Source organism: Pleurodeles waltl, chromosome 8, assembly GCF_031143425.1.
Source record: "Pleurodeles waltl isolate 20211129_DDA chromosome 8, aPleWal1.hap1.20221129, whole genome shotgun sequence".
Taxonomy (NCBI): domain Eukaryota; kingdom Metazoa; phylum Chordata; class Amphibia; order Caudata; family Salamandridae; genus Pleurodeles; species Pleurodeles waltl.
The window spans coordinates 386,987,012-387,003,076 of NC_090447.1; positions in this window are offsets into that span (position 1 = coordinate 386,987,012).

Below are 16,065 nucleotides of genomic sequence, written 5' to 3' on the forward strand. Positions count from 1 at the left end.
CTGCATATTACTTAGTGCAAACTCTTTTTGAAGAGATGCAAAATGCATGGTATCTCCACCCTCCATGAAGTCCCAACATTAGAAATCCAAATGTGTTCAAAGGTCTTAAAATCCATCAATTTTTGGAGCTCCAGCAATCAATGGCCATCCGACAGGGGAGTTTCTCTCATGGGGCAGTGGTACCATTCCAGGAGAGTTGTAAACTTAGTCCAAGCAATCAGGGACACCTGAGTGGCCGGTTAAAGGTGCTATCTTCACTCTCCATAAACAAAATTAGAGCAAGATTTCCCCTCCCACTGCAACCTCTCCAGTCGAAACATGACATGATCTAGCGCAGAAAACAAGCATTCATTGGCATTGATAAGATCGGCTGCCCAACAAGAAGCTTCCAGATCTGGAAGGGACAATACCCTGTAATATTGGTTACACAGTAGTGTGATGAGGGCAATTCTAGAGTCTTTCTGTGGAAGGGACGTATGTCCCTTGCTATAGTGGCAAAGATCTCCAGGAGAATTTGGTAATTAATATTTTGTAGGAAATACAGAATCTTCAGGAGGGAGATAATTTTAAACATGGCTCTGCACCCCCTCAGTGTAAGGGGATGGCCCCTCCATCTTTCGGTTTCTGCCCGGCATGACCTCATCACTCTCCCCAAGTTCTGGGCATGACAAAAGTCTGCCTTGTGTGTCATATATAGACCAAGGTATTTAAAACTATTGTACATGCATTGAAGACATCTGGGTATGGAGTGCATCGCCATCACCCTCTGTGAAATTTAAAGGATGAATTTATTCCAGTTAATCTAGTAACTAGAATAGCTCCCATAGTCCTCAAATAAGTGGAAGACTCACTGAAGGGATGCTAGGGGTGCAGTTAAGTACACAAATATATTGCTTGTATACAAGGAGATCCACTCCTCCATCACGTCCCCTCATCCTGAAGCCACGTAATTCAGGGTGTGTACGACCACGCATGCCAGAGACTCTAAAGTGAGTCCAAAAAGAAAAGGGGACAGCCCTGTCTACTGCCCCTCTCAAAGGTGAACACAGGGGAGAGGGCCCTATGGACACAAACTGCTGCTCTGGGTCCCAGTCCCTATATCAGGGGTCTTCAAACTGGGGGGTGGTCCCCCCTAGGGGGGCCTCAAGTTATACCAGGGGGGGCACCATGCGATGGCCAAAAGAAGCATTACACAGATAACAGTGTTTTGTTTTAATCTGAAACATGCTATTGCATTTTTAAAAAGAGCAGTACTAACTGTAATGTTTAAATACGTCTAGTCATATTTAAACATTGCCATCTTTATAAAATATTTGTGAAACATTCTGAGGGGTCCCAATGATTTTTATTTTTCAACTGGGGGGAAGGGCTGCATAAAATGTTTGGAGACCACTTCCCTATATCAAGGGCCAAGCCCAAATCTGCACATTCAAAAAGGGGCAGACCACTGCAATGAATACCTTCTTAGCATCAAGTGCCAGGAATACGTGGGGATCTGGGCGATTCAGTTTTTCACTCAACTAATTGTGCATATGCCTCTAATTATATCTCGTTGAGCACTCTGGCATAAAGCCAGTCTGGTCCCTGTCTACCAGGGGGTGTAATGACTCACTGGAGACACGTGGCTAACACTGTGGCTAAGACTTTCACTTCAACATTCAAGAGTGAAATCGGTTTATAGGAGGCACACAGCTCTTTAGGTCTACCTTCCTTGTGGATAACAACTATGATGGGTCTTCTCAGATCAGAGAAGAGGGTCCCCTGCTGTCTTGTCTTCAAGAATATATTCAGGAAGTGGGAGGCCAGCAGCCCGCTATAACACTTAAATAACTCTGCAAGGAACACCTTTGGGCCCAGTACTTCACCAGAGTTCAGCTTCGCTTGAACAGCCTGAATCTCTTCTAGGATGATTCCACTTTCCAAGTCCTCACTGGCCTCCACATCTAAGAAAGGGACAGGCACTTCCAGCAGATACCCCTAAATCACGGAGGCGTCCTTCAGCGGTCTGACACTGTATCTAGTATCGGGCAAAGGCCTCTGCAATTTCCCTGTCCAAATCCAATCGACCTCCCCCACGGCTTACTATTTCAGGCACCCACATAGCCTTCCCCTGTCTCCTTTCCAGCTGTGCCAGAAGCTTCCCTGCCTTGTCTTCCATTTCAAACAGTTTGTGTTGGGTGGCACATAGCTGATTCTTTACTGCCTATGCTAGTTCCCAATATTTAGCTTGCACTAGTTCCAAGTTTCAAAGGGAAAGGGCTCAGGCTCCTGAACCAAGGCATCACCGCGAGCCAGGAGGCAGTTTTCCAGCCCTTTCAGGGCTTCCGTCACCTTTTTCCTTTTCTGGGAAATCAGGTTCTGAGCATTGTCCCTAAGTACTGTTTATACGCCTCACAGAGCATCACTTTAGATGTGACGTAGACTAAATTTTCTTTGAACTAATGTTCAGCGTTGACCCCTATCGTGAGGACCACTTAGCGGTCCTGCAAGTCCCAGGCATTTAACTTCCACTCCCAACTCCACCACCTGACCCCCCAGTTGCACTATCCGGACAGAGTGGTCAGACAACTACCGCACAAATAATCAGCCTGACACACAGTCCCTACCTCTTGTCGGGGAAAAAAAAATATTCCAGCCTAGAAAATACCTTATGAGCCCTGGAAAAATCAAAGGGGGTCATTCTGACCACAGCGGTAAAAGGCCCTTACCGCCGGTCAGAAGACCGCCATCATACCGCCGCGGCCGCGGTAAACTGCCACAGTCATTCTGACCTCCAACTGCCAAACCGCCAAAAACCCGACATCCACGGAAGGCCGCCTCATCAGCGGGCAGCGATAAACTGGGGATGACCAAACCTCCACCGCCACGCCAACACAAACACGCCCATGCCATTACGACCAACGAATCCACGCGGCGGTCATTCAACCGCGGTATTCCATTGGCGGTACACACCGCCGCGCTCAAAATACACACCCAGCTCCAAAACACAGCCACATTGGACAATTTGAAATACACACACCTGATACACATACAAACTCCACTCCCACACATCCAATCAACTATAAAACACACACCCACATCACCCACAAACCCCCACTACTAGAAATTCAGAGAGAAGGCGAGAGAGAGAGAGCGAGAGCACAGCTAACGAAAACCCCAACACACACAGGAACACAACATCATCACCCACACCACATCTACGCACACATCACCACAAACACCACCCCACACCTCATCCACACCACCCCATGGCACCCCAAAGACACCCCAGGTTTTCGGACCAAGAACTCAGGGTCATGGTGGAGGAAATAATAAGGGTAGAGCCCCAGCTATTCGGCACACAGGTGCAGCACACCACAATAGCCAGGAAGGCGGAGCTATGGCAAAGGATCGTCGACAGGGTCAACGCTGTGGGACAGCATCCCAGAAACCGGGAAGACATCCGAAAGCGCTGGAACGACCTACGGGGGAAGGTACCGTCGATGGTCTCAAGACACAACATCGCTGTGCAGAAGACTGGCGGCGGACCCCCACCCACTCCACCCGAATTCACAGCATGGGAGCAAGAGGTCTTGAACATCCTGCATCCTGCGGGCCTCGCTAGAGTAGGCGGAGGAATGGACTCTGGTAAGTCTAATCTCAACTACTTCCCCCCCCTACCACCAGCATGCCAACCCACACCCCCACCCTCACCCCCAACCCCCCAGCACACAACCTCCTTGCCAATGTCTCACCAGCACAACCCACCCAACCCAAAACCAAACCCTGAATGCCAACACAAACCATGGACACCCATCACCTATGCATGACCACTGCACATACCCATCCCCCCTCACAAACCACCCTCACAACTCCTCCCACAAGGGAATGCCAGCACTGGGGGACAAGGGCACCCACAAATCGCACGCCATGGAACACACAGAAGCAATAACCATACTCTTTTACCCCTGCAGGGCCCGAACGCCAACACACCAGCCAGGAGGGTCCAGATTTGTCCATCCCACCCCCAGAACAGGCCCCCAGTGATGACAGCAGCTCTGTCGACCTGGAACCTGATGACCAGCCCGGACCATCGGGGACCTCTGGACAGTCGGTTCCCCACACACAGACACAGGCCACAGCAGACCCAACCCCCTCTGGGAATACCAGCACAGCTCCCACCCAGCGGGCCCATGCCTCTGTCTCCAGGACGCATCAATCAGCGGTGTGTCCGCCACTACAGGGCACCCAGGCTGACCCAACGACCCAACAACAACAGGGACCTGGGGGCAGTGGTAGTGGGCACACCGTCCAGGAGACAGAGGCCCGGGGAAACAGGGCAACTGGGAGGGCTGCAGTGCGACAGGGGGGGGAGGACAGGCCCAGGGAACCCACTCTCCAAGAGGCCGTCACCACCATCATGGGAGCATATCACCACTCCCAGGAGACGATGGCGACGGTACTGGCCAGGTTCCAGGAGATCCAGGCACAGCAGGAGGAACGGTACATGGGGTTCAGAGACGAACTCAGGACCATCGGTACCGCAATGGGGACCATCGTCCTGGCCCTCAACCAGATAGTCACCACTTTGCGGGACCATGTGGCACCCCAAAGGGCCCCTGTCACCAGCCCGGACGACGAACAGCCTACCACCTCCGCCGGCGCTAGTGGACAGGAGGCCCCCACACCACGACAGGCCACCAGAACCCCACCTCCTGCTGAAGATCAACCACCCCGCAAGCGGAACCTGAGATCACACAAGAAGACAGAGTAGGATGCCAAGACCCCCGCCAGCATAAGATACCCCCTGATGTCATCCCACTGTCCCACGTTGTCACAATGTCCAACCTTGAACTGCCCCTGCTCCATCCTTCCACAGGCATATGGACAATGCACCTGTGCGACTGAGAACTGGACTCTGCCATGGACATTACTCCACCCCCACCCATCACCGTTTTACTATCATGGACCTGTACGCAGCACTTTAAATAAATCACCAATTGCACTTCAAATGTCAGGAGTCTGCTTGTATTCTTTACAAATGTATTACACATAACGGTGCAATAATGTTCATTTACATTGTGATGACAACATACCAGTGTCAATAAGCATTAGTCCATGGGCAAACAAAGCAGAGGTCACGCTGTGGGTCATACAGCTCTGAAAAGGGAAAGGAAAGTCAAAAATCAGTGAAAAGGAACTGGGGGGAAACACAGAAAGTAGAGATGCAGGAGGCTAGAAGTAAATGTAAAATGGCATGGGTGATTCTTACCTGTGTGCTACTGAAAATAATGTTGTATAACTGTGTCCCTGTTGTCCGTGTCGTCCCCGTCGTCTTCCTCCTCTTCACTCTCCACAGGCTCCACAGCTGCTCCAACACCACCATCTGGACCATCCTCCTGCAGGAAAGGCACCTGGCGTCGCAAAGCCAGGTTGTGAAGCATACAGCAGGCCACGATGATCTGGCACACCTTCTTTGGTGAGTACATTAGGAATCCACCAGTCATATGGAGGCACCTAAACCTGGCCTTCAGGACCCCGAAGGTCCGTTCTATAATCCTCCTAACCAGGGGGTAACCAGAGTCACCTATTAGCCACACACGGTGTCTCTGTAGCTGTTCCATCACATAAGGGATGCTGCTATTTCGCATGACATACGCGTCATGCACTGACCCCGGGAACTTTGCATTTAGATGGGAGATGTACTGGTCAGCCAAACAGACCACCTGGACATTCATCGAATGGTAACTTTTTCTATTTCTGTACACCTGCTCATCGTCTTTTGGGGGTACTAAAGCCACATGGGTCCCATCAATGGCACCAATGATGTTGGGGATATGTCCAAGGGCATAGAAATCACCCTTCACAGTGGCCAAATCACCCTCCTCAGGAAAAACAATGTATCTCCGCATGTATTTCATCAGGGCAGACAACACTCTGGACAAAACCTTAGAAAACATAGGCTGAGACATCCCTGATGACATGGCCACTGTTGTCTGAAAAGACCCACTTGCCAAAAAATGGAGTACTGACAGAACCTGCACCAGAGGGGGAATCCCTGTGGGTTGGCGGATGGGGGACATCAGGGCTGGCTCCAGCTGGGCACACAGTTCATGTATAGTGGCTCTGTCAAGTCGGTATCGCAGTATTATATGACGTTCCTCCATCGTCGGCAGGTCCACCAGCGGTCGGTACACGGGAGGATTCCTCCTTCTCCTCGCATGGCCCAGCGGACAGTGCCTAGGAAGGACAACATGGAATACAGAGTCAAGCAACCCACAGGTACGTAACCACAGCTTGCACAGTACACGAATCGCTATGCATTGAATGGCTTGTATGAGTGGCAATGCAAGGCCTAGGCCTGTGTGACGCAGTAGAAATTAAGCCATGTGGGCCTTTGAAATGGCGGCTGCCTGACCTGAGAAGTGTGACAGTGGGATGTGAGGTCAATGTGCTGGCGTGGCACACCGTGGCGGTAGGCGGTCGAAGACCACAGCGCAAAGCCGCATTGGTTAACATTGAACCCTATGGTACGCACCGCCGCGGGCGTGACCGCCATTTTCTATCTGATTAATCACTCGAGACCTGATCATCCACAGGAGAGGACCTATACTGCAAGTGCTGCTGTGAACTCGGTCTGGAAGAGACAATGGCTGCTGCGACTGGGGAAAGGGCCCCTGCCTTCACTTCAGAAGAGTTGGAGAAACATGTGGATGGGGTCCTGCCCCAGTATGCGCTACTCTACGGTCCTCCAGACCAACAGGTAAGTACACAGGGGCATATTTATACTCCGTTTGCGCCGAATTTGCGTCGTTTTTTTCGACGCAAATTCGGCGCAAAACTAACGCCATATTTATACTTTGGCGTTAGACGCGTCTAGCGCCAAAGTATGAGGAAAGAGCGTCATTTTTTTGCGTGAACGCCTTCCTTGCGTTAATGAGATGCAAGGTAGGCGTTCCCGTCTAAAAAAATGACTGCGACGCAAATGCGTCGTATTTGTACTCCCGGGCAAAAATCACGCCCGGGAGTGGGCGGGGCAAAAAACCCCGCATTTGCGCCGGATTTTAGCGCCTGGGTCAGGGCAGGCGTTAAGGGACCTGTGGGCTCAAAATGAGCCCACAGCTGCCCTCCCATGCCCCCAGGGACCCCCCCTGCCACCCTTGCCCACCCCAGGAGGACACCCAAGGATGGAGGGACCCATCCCAGGGACATTCAGGTAAGTTCATGTAAGTATAATTTTTTATTTTTTTAATATATTTTTTTGGCATAGGGGGGCCTGATTTGTGCCCCCCTACATGCCTCAATGCCCAATGACCATGCCCAGGGGACATAAGTCCCCTGGGCATGGCTATTGGGCAAGGGGGCATGACTCCTGTCTTTACTAAGACAGGAGTCATGTAAATGGTGTCTGGGCGTCGTTAAAAATGGCGCAAATCGGGTGGAGGTTATTTTTTGGCGTCAACCTGACTTGCACCATTTTAAGACGCCCTAACGCCATTTTCCCCAACGCCGGCGCTGCCTGGTGTACGTGGTTTTTTTCCACGCACACCAGGCAGCGCCGGTCTGCTAGCGCCGGCTAACGCCATTCAATAAATACGACGCCCGCATGGTGCTTCAGAATGGCGTTAGCCGGCGCAAAACTTTTTGACGCTAAACTGCGTTAGCGCAGTTTAGCGTCAAAAAGTATAAATACGGGCCACTGTGTGCACGTTGAATGGGTTATGCCTGGGTTTTGTATGGTGGATGTAAGATGGTGGGGTGGGGAGAGAATGAGGAGTGCAAGGCACGACAGATGAGAGCATGTGCCACATGGCAAGGTTGGGGGGGGGCAATCACATCTAACATGCAGATAATTCATGATATTTACTTTTCCACCCTGTACATGTCAAATAGGTCAGCGCCCATCAGAAAGTCGGCATTTGGCGTGCCATCGCCAAGGACGTCCGGGCCCAGGGGGTCCACGACAGACGGGGCACCCACTGCCGAAAGAGGTGGGAGGACATCCGCCGCGGGACCAGGAAGACCACCGAGTCTCTGCTGGGGATGGCCTCCCAACGTAGGAGGGGTGCCAGCAGACAATTGACCCCCTTGATGTCCCGGATCCTGGTGGTGGCCTACCCCGATTTGGATGGGCGCGTGAGGACATCACAGCAGACACAAGGGGGTGAGTACCAGTACATTCAGCTATCTTTTCACGCAGTGGAGGCGTCTGGGTGGGGGAGGAGGGCTGTGGGTGACATTAGGCCAGGGCGCTTTCTGTAGTGTAGTCACCACCTTTAGGCATGGCCCTGTGCCCCCGCCCCCAACCTCTGTAGGGTGCCAAGTACAGCAATCGAAGGTCCAGCATTACCCATGTGCGCATTTGTTGTCCATTGACCTGTTGGCCTAGTCACAAGTACTGAGCAGTGTACCCCGATTGCGCGGCGTAGTGCATGAGGCTCCTGTGTCTGTCCTTTCCGTCAACGGTGTTGACTATGCATGCACTCAACCTGTCTTTATGTCTCCCCCCACCCTTTTTCTTTATCTTCTTGTGCATGTGTGCATTAGCATCATCAGGCGGAGGAGAATTGGCATCGGAGCACGAGGGAGCTGCAACTCACAAGGCCCCGGTGGGCCATGCTACAGACACCGAGGTCACCATTGATACGGAGGGCGAGGGGAGCTCCACAACGGGGACCCGTGGTGACACCAGTGACACTGACACGTCCTCGGAAGGGAGCTCCCTAGCGGTGGCGGCAACATCCGTGCCCCCCGCCTCAACAGGTACAGCCGCCACCCAGCGTACCAGCTCCGCCCTCCCAGCAGCCCCTCATCCTTCGCTCCGTGCCCCCTCGCCCAAGAAGGCGGGCATCTCCTTCGCCCCAGGCACCTCAGGCCCTGCCCCAGTTACCCCTGCTGCCCTCAGTGAGGAGGTCATTGACCTCCTACAGACCATCATTGTTGGGCAGTCTACCCTTTTGAATGCCATCCAGGGGGTAGAGAGGGAGGTGCATCGGAGCAATGCATACCTGGAGGGCATTCATTCGGGTCAGGCTGCCCATCAACGATCGTTCAATGCTCTGGCCTCAGCACTGACGGCAGCCATTGTCCCTGTTTCCAGCCTCCCTCTTCTAACTGCCTCCACCCTGTCTCTGTCTCCTGTTCCTCAGCCTATCCCATCCACACCATCAGACCAGCCTGCACACACCTCAACACCCAAGGGCAGCTCATCCAGACATAAGCACCACAGATCACACAAGCATTCACCCAAGCAACACCCAGATGCAGACATGCTAACAGTCACTACCACCTCTGTGTCCCCCTCCTCCTCGTTTCCCTCCTCCCTCCCTGTGACGTCTCCACTCACACCTGCATGCACACCACCATCAGCCAGTACTTCCATCACCACCACACCCTCCAGTGCAGTCCGCACACGTGCAGTCACCACCCCCACTGCCATTTACACGTTCCCTGTGTCCTCTCCCAGTGTGTCTGTCACCCCCTCTTCCAAACCACACAAACGCAGGCAGCCACCCACCCAACAGCCACCACCTCACCACAGCCTACGTCACAAGCACCTGCACCCACAGACAGCACACCTGACTCTCCTACAACCACATCCTCTTCCTCCACTCCCATAACCACTAAACCTACCCTTTACCTTGGTCCTAAAAAACTTTACCTCTCCACAGTTAACCTCTTTGCCCCACCTGACCCACCCCCTCCATCTGGGAAGAGTCCCAAGAGCACCTCAGCCACCACCAGCCCTGCTTCAAGTCTCAACATTGTGCATGGGTTTTGGAGTCCACCCTTTCCCAGCACTGACACATCGGCCAGCAGCAAGGGGACAGCCAGCCCCCCCCCCTGGTAAGAGGACCCGTAAAGTCAAGGGCCGCCGCGAGAAGGCTGACACGGCTGCCCCTAAGGAGCAAAGTCCTGGCCCGTCACCTGCCACAACATCCAGGGGAGGCAAGGGCCAGAGAGCCTCATCTAAGGAGGGCAAGGGCAGCAAGGCGGAGAAGTCAGCCAGCAGGGGCGTGGACCAGGAGGGCCCCACAAGCCCAATCCCGGTTGTGACGGAGGACACCCACGGGCCCAGGACTCCGTCACAGAAGGGTCCAGCAACTGCACGGTCGGAGGGCGACTAAGCATGGAGTCCTGGCCAGGTCTGGCTCCCTTGAAAGACACGACAAGCACCGCTGAAGAGGGCCCGGCCGTGCAGAAGGGCACCGCTGAAGAGGGCCCCGCCGTGAAGATAGGCACCGCTGAACAGGGCCCGCCGTGCGGAAGGGCACCGCTGAAGAGGGCCCCGCCGTGAAGATAGGCACCGCTGAACAGGGCCCCGCCGTGCAGAAGGGCACCGATGAAGAGGGCCCCGCCGTGAAGATAGGCACCGCTGAACAGGGCCCCGCCGTGCAGAAGGGCACCGCTGAAGAGGGCCCCGCCGTGAAGATAGGCACCGCTGAACAGGGCCCCGCCGTGCAGAAGGGCACCGCTGAAGAGGGCCCCGCCGTGAAGATAGGCACCGCTGAACAGGGCCCCGCCGTCTCAAGCACCGTTCCGCTGGGCCCCGCCGTCTCAAGCACCGCTCCGCTGGGCCCTTTCTGTCAAGCACCGCTCCGCTGGGCCCTGCCGTCTCAAGCACCGCTGGCCCATTGACAGTGCCGGTTCGCTGTCGAGCTAGTGTTCACGCTGCACTCTGGGCACGATGCCTCCTCCAATACCTGTGGAGTCTGTAAGCCACCTGATGGCCTCTGTGTCTGCACTCCCCAAGATGGCACAGTGGGCAGCCCACCCACTGTAGAGACTTGAGAGACTGTGGCTTTGTACTCCCCAGGATGGCACAGTGGGCAGCCCACCCACTGTAGAGACTTGAGAGACTGTGGCTTTGCACTCCCCAAGATGGCACAGTGGGCAGCCCACCCACTGTAGAGACTTGAGAGACTGTGGCTTTGTACTCCCCAGGATGGCACACTGGGCAGCCCACCCACTGTAGAGACTTGTGAGACTGTGGCTTTGCACTCCCCAGGATGGCACAGTGGGCAGCCCACCCACTGTAGAGACTTGTGAGACTGTGGCTTTGCACTCCCCAGGATGGAACAGTGGGCATGGTGGACCCTTCATGGATCTGGCATCGTGGACTCATGTGGCTGAGGTGACCCCCTTTCCCTTCCCCCTGAGGTGCCTGTCATTTTGTCATCTGATGCCCCAGCAGTGTTCTCTCCAACGGACTCAGGTCTCCTGTGTGGGCTTTGCCCGTGTGTTGATACACTTTGGCCCACGGACAGTGGAAATTTACGTGACTGTGCAGGACTTATTGCCTATATTTATCGGTTTCGCAATGTTCTAACTTGATTTTTTAACATTTCTTTTTGCTATTTTACCCTGACTTCAAAGAACCTATTTTATAGATAAATTTTGTTTCTCACTTTAATTATGTCTTTGCATTATTCCGGGGGGTTTGGGTGGTGTCACTGTGACTTGGTGCTCTGCATTGGTGTGTAGATACTTGGGGGGGGGGGGTCGCATATGTGTGTGCCCGTGACCTTTCGTCCTCCCCCCTCCCCTGTGGCGTAGGTGCAGTACTCACCGTTGTCTTCTGCGCCGGAGTTCGTACTCGTGGTAGATGAGCAAGTAGACAATAGCTGGTAGGATGTTTAATTCGGGTTCCATGCTGTTCTCTGTCCTCGTGGAGTGCAAAGAGGTGAGCGTTTTCCCGTTCGTAGTCTGTTTCCGCCGTATTTTTATCGGCGGGGCTCCCGCCCGGGAAAAGGTGGCGGATTGGTGAGTTGTGATAGGGTGGGTGGTACATTGTCTGCTGCCTGCCTGTTCGCGGTGACCGCCGCGCTGTTTGTCTGTCCCGCCGTGGCGGTCGGTGTGTTAAGTTGGCGGGCTGTGTTGGCGGTTCCCGCCAGGGTCAGAATTCCATTTTTTTGACCGCCGGCCTGTTGGCGGGTTGGCCGCCGCTTTAACACCGACCGCCAGGGTTGGAATGACCCCCAAAAGTATTTTCTGTTATTGAGATGTTTTAATCGCCAGAGGTCCGACAGGCCGAGGAACACAGAGAAACAGCAGAAACATCCACTTCTAGAAACATCTCCACCAGTATATACAACAGAGGGTCCTGGGGTTTGGGTGGGTGTTCGAACATTGTTGTACCTATATTGAAAAAAGAGAATTGTGGCAGTCCCTCTAACTATCACCCAATCTCCCTCCTCGATGCGTCAGAGAATGTCCTTAGAAAAAGTCCTTCTTAATCAGCTACAAGGCTGTGTAGATAGTCATAATAGTATGACAGAGGCACAAGCTAGCTTCAAGTGATGGGTAGATACTATTGACCAAGCAGTTTGATTATATATGCTCTAGCATAAGTTTACAGTCATAAGGAAATCTTTACTATATCTAATATTTGTGGACCTGAAAGCAGCTTTTCACCTGGTAGACTGGGAGAAGCTGTGGATATCATTGGTTAAACAGGGGGCTGATATCACATCGGTATGGGCAATGATGGCTCTTCACTCTGACAGTACCACTAGAGTTAGGTATGGGCTGGGAGGTGATTGCACTGTAACCTACCAAGTAGAAAATGGTGTGCAGCAAGGTTGTGTGCTGAGTCTCTACTCTTCAGCCTTCTATGAATAATGCAATGGAGCATACATTAGCAGAACCCCTAGAAATCCCTATCATAGCCAGAAGAAGTGGTCCAATATTATTATTTCCCAACAATGAAGTGCTGATGGCCTGAACAGAAAACACAACTCACCATGCTACTGAAACCTTCCCCTAATTTTAGAAAGAAGCTTCTGATAGGCAGTGTGCCCATCAAGACCGTTAACTAGGGATCCAGTTTGCTGAGAAATTGCAATGGGGAAGCCATATCCAGAAGGCAACCACAGCCTTGAGACAAATGTTGGGGGCAGTCCTGAAGTTTAGAAATAAGGCAGGTGCCAGAAGTATTAGTATTACTTTGCAAATATACAAAGAAAAGGCAGCAGCACTCTACAGGGCTGAGATTTGGAGGTATGCAAACGTACACCCATTGCAAGTGGCTTAGAACAACTTCCTAACAACTCTTTGGAGGCTGGGGCTGGACACCTGTCTAGTGGATCTTTAAGTAGAGCTCTGTTTCACCCAAAAAGCAGAGGCATCAGCTCCCAGGCCAGTGCTATATTGTGTCAGGCTGGTGAAAAACCCAAAGGCAGCAATATATCTAGCAATCTCTGGAAAATGCAGGCTCTGATGACTGCTGTGGAAGGAATACTTGGTCATTCCATGTAAATAATCTTTTGAGTTGCTGCAGATGGGCTTCCCAAGGTGTGACCTGAGTAGAGTAAGGCAAGATACTGTAGATCTGAATAAGGATTGCTACCAGGAATACAAGCAGATGAGGAAGCATACAACAGTGAAGGCAAGGGCTATGGGACACATGTACAAAGGCTTTTTTTGGTCGCAAACAAGCAGATTCATAGAATCGCCCATTTTTGAATGCAAAAAGGCATTTTTAGATGTACAACTTCCTATTTGTGTTTTGGTAACATATTAGTGAATGGTAAATTGGGTTTGTGATTCGGTATTAGGAGTGGGCATGTTTAGGGCGTCACTCCTTCTACTGAATCGCATTGGTATATTTGAATGTTTTGCAACCGAAATGCGGCTGCAAAATACTCTCATTTCACCTCCTACTTCAAGTAGGTGGTAACCCATTTGCAAATCCCCTTTGTGAATGTTTCTATAAACATTTTTTAGGAGCAGACAGTGGTCCCATGGGCCAGTGCCTACTCTTAAAAAATGGAAATAAATCTTTATTTTTTTTTTAAGGCATCACATTTTCTTTAATAAAAATGGGCTGCATTTCAAAAAATGGTTGCTTTCTTTAAAAGGCATCACAAACATGCGGGTCTGCTGACCCCAGCAGGCCACTATCCCTGTGATTTTAGCAATTCCCAATTGGTTGCAAACCGAGACCCACCCTATTAATATTCATGAGGAATGTCTATTTATGACCCACTGGGAACCATAAAATGTTGTCAAAGACACATTTGTACATTGGTGTTTATGATTATCAAAAACCAAATCACACAAATTCGCTATTTGGTAATCACACATGATTATCTTTTAACATGTTCTCCCAAATTATGTAATTATTTTAGCAACTATCATGGCCCTCTGTCTATATGCTATCTAGATTTGATGATGCTGAGCTTAAACAAATATCGTATGTAAATACAGTATGGGTATTTTGCTGACCTGGGATTGCACCAAATCCTGTGCCTACCACGGAAAGGCGTAAAAAGGAGAAATGTCTTTAATCCTCTAAGGATAGTTTTTTGATCAGGAAGGTATTACTTCCTGCACAAAAACTATCCTGCCCATAACTCGGATACCCTTATAGCATGACACAAGGGTGCCTGCATTGGCACTAGCCAGCACACAGTGCGCCAACACTAGGAGGTTCAGAAATGTATCGTATCTTAGTTGATATGGCACATCTCTTCTCTCTCCATGTCATACAACTCAACACAACAACTTTGCTTGGTGCTCTCTATTATGTGAAACATTAGCAAATCTTGCCCAACAGCGCTTGCAATGTGCAGCAGGCTCAGGATAATTGATGTCAATGGCAGGATCAATATCCATGACCTTGTTCTAGGCTGTATGGTTGCCACAACCTGTTGGCCATGACCTTTCATCAATCACTATGCAGCATGTGGCCCACAATCATTTCCCATGCACAAGCCATTAGTGGAGGGAGTGGTCAAAAACATACTATATGTTAAGCTCAAATGCACATGCCAACGCTGTGTATGGCAGACTCTCTGCAGTGGTTATGAGTGCCTCGTAGCCCACTTTACACAGACTTAAATGTTAGTGGACATTAGGTGCTGGTGTGGCCAGTAAAGTGTGAGAACCAGAGACCACTGTGCATACCTTTATCTGGACTGAGCAGATACTTAGGCCTCATTTAGTAGAAACTAGGGCATTGTGATTGATGTGCCAGTTTTCTTGTGCCACCCTGTATACCTGAAAGGACACCATGGAAGCGGTCAATTTATAGAACAGTGTTCCATGGTGCACAGTGTCCACAGCCGCATCTGAAATTCTGATGCAGTTATGGCACTAAACCATAGCATCACTGGACTAGGGTCAAAAGTTTGATGCTAGTTCAGCAATGCTAGGGGGTGCCTCATTGAAAACAACTTAGTATCACTTTAAAACCTTCCCTGAGCAGGAATACAAAAAAATTATGCTGTGATAACGCAGAATGGCACAGTGAAATCTTGTAGATTTCACTGCACCATTTCTGCAGCCCTTTTAGTGGGGGGAACACCTACCTTGCATACATTATACCTGGCACAGGTATAATGTGCTACAAGACTTAACAGACTGGTACAATGGTACCACTGCACCAGTTTGTAAATGTGGTGCTGTATCGGGGACTATTATGCTATGGTGGCACAAGGGGCTTGTAAAAGTGCTGTGTGTAGTGTTGATCCCTGTTTTGAGAACTCCAACGACTGGGCCTGGTCTGACCACACCTTGCTCACAGTCTCTATTGCCTGCATGGATTGCCCCATTACACATGACAAACAGAGCCATCTGAGCATGGCCTTTGGCTAGGCAGAATTGGTTCTAGGCACAGAGTGGGTTCTTCACCCACACTATCAATCAGTTTTGAGCTACAGATATACCACTGTGTACAGACGTTGACAACAGACTGTGTGATTATCAAAAATTACATTTGCATAGACTTGGACACAAATTTTCAGGCATTTCATGAAAAGTTAAGGAAGCGGTTTGGAAACAGTTTACGAATCATAAGCAGTTATATACATTTCTAGCTACCTGGTCATCCTCTGTTCATGAATTAATTTTGCTGCTATTCCTTGTTTTCTTATTTTGAAGGAAATTTCCCTTACCACTTTATTGTTTCCTGATTCCACCACTCCACTTTAATATGGTGAGATTAATTAGCAACAACATATCTAAATTAGATGTTTCTCTTTTGTGACACAGGTTTGTGGCCGGTACAGTGAATTATTTGCACTGAACAATGTCCTGGAGCCACATTTTTCATCAATAACATCCAATAATTCGGTAATACCCGTG